Source organism: Elephantulus edwardii, unplaced genomic scaffold, assembly GCF_000299155.1.
Source record: "Elephantulus edwardii isolate Elephantulus edwardi_28Jun2011 unplaced genomic scaffold, EleEdw1.0 scaffold00071, whole genome shotgun sequence".
NCBI lineage: Eukaryota > Metazoa > Chordata > Mammalia > Macroscelidea > Macroscelididae > Elephantulus > Elephantulus edwardii.
Window position 1 is genome coordinate 3402893 of NW_006399821.1, and position 1065 is coordinate 3403957.

Here is a 1065-nt window from a genome sequence, read left to right on the forward strand (position 1 = left end):
AAATTAAAAAATAAATAATAAAAAAGAGATGATAGAGGCAATGTTACAAAAGAACCAGATGAAATTAAATTTATAATATCAGAATATTATGAAAACGCTAAACTCTGATAAATTTCAAAACCTAGAGGAAATGGAAATTTTCCCTGAAGCTCATACCTTACCCAGATTGACACAGACAGATGTAGACACTTGTATAATCACATCACAAAGAAATTGAGCAAGTCATAAAAAGACTCTCGCATTAAAAACAAACACCAAACTGTCCTAGCCCCGATGGCTTCAAAGCTCAATTCCATTAAACATTTAGAGAAAATTTATCACCAACTCTACTTAAGTTATTTTAAAAAATAGAAGAAGAAAGACCCCTTGCAAACTGATTCTATGAAGCAAGCATAACTCTAACACCAAAACCAGGTAAAGATATTACCGACCAGTATCTCTCATAAACATGAACTGTAAAAACCCTTAACAAAATCCTTGCCGATAGGATAAAAAAAGAACATTAAAAAATAAAAATTCAATATGTTCAAGTGAGATTCATAACAGGTATGTAAGGATGGTTCAACATAAGAAAAACAATGTAATTCATCACATTAACAAAGCAAATATCAAGAACCACATGATCCTAACAATTAATGCAAAAAGACCTTTGACAAAATCCAAAACCTCTTCCTGATTAAAATACTCAACAAATTAGGCCGTGGAGGAGGACAAGCAGCAGAAGAAGATTGCCCGGCTTCTGCAACTCTGGGAAAAGAATGGCTACTTCGACGACTCTATCATCCAACAGCTGCAGAGCCCGGCCTTGGGGCTGGGTCAGTACCAGGCAACGCTCATCAGTGAGTACTCATCGGCAGTGCAGCCGCTGCAGCTGGCCTTCCAGCAGCAGATCCAGACCCTCAAGACCCAGCATGAGGATTTTGTCAGCAGCCTGGCCCAGCAGCAGCAGCAGCAGCAACAGCAGCAGATCCCGATGCCTCAGCTGGATGCAGACGTCAAAGCCACACCACCACCAGCTGCCCCTCCACCGGCCCCTGCTCCCACCCCAGCCATCCCACCCACCAC

General features: G+C 41.1%; 1 pseudogene; it reads left to right on the top strand.

Annotated features, from left to right (window-relative positions):
* The window catches only part of LOC102865407, a 66884-nt pseudogene that overhangs the window by 64279 nt on the left and 1540 nt on the right, over nt 1-1065 (top strand).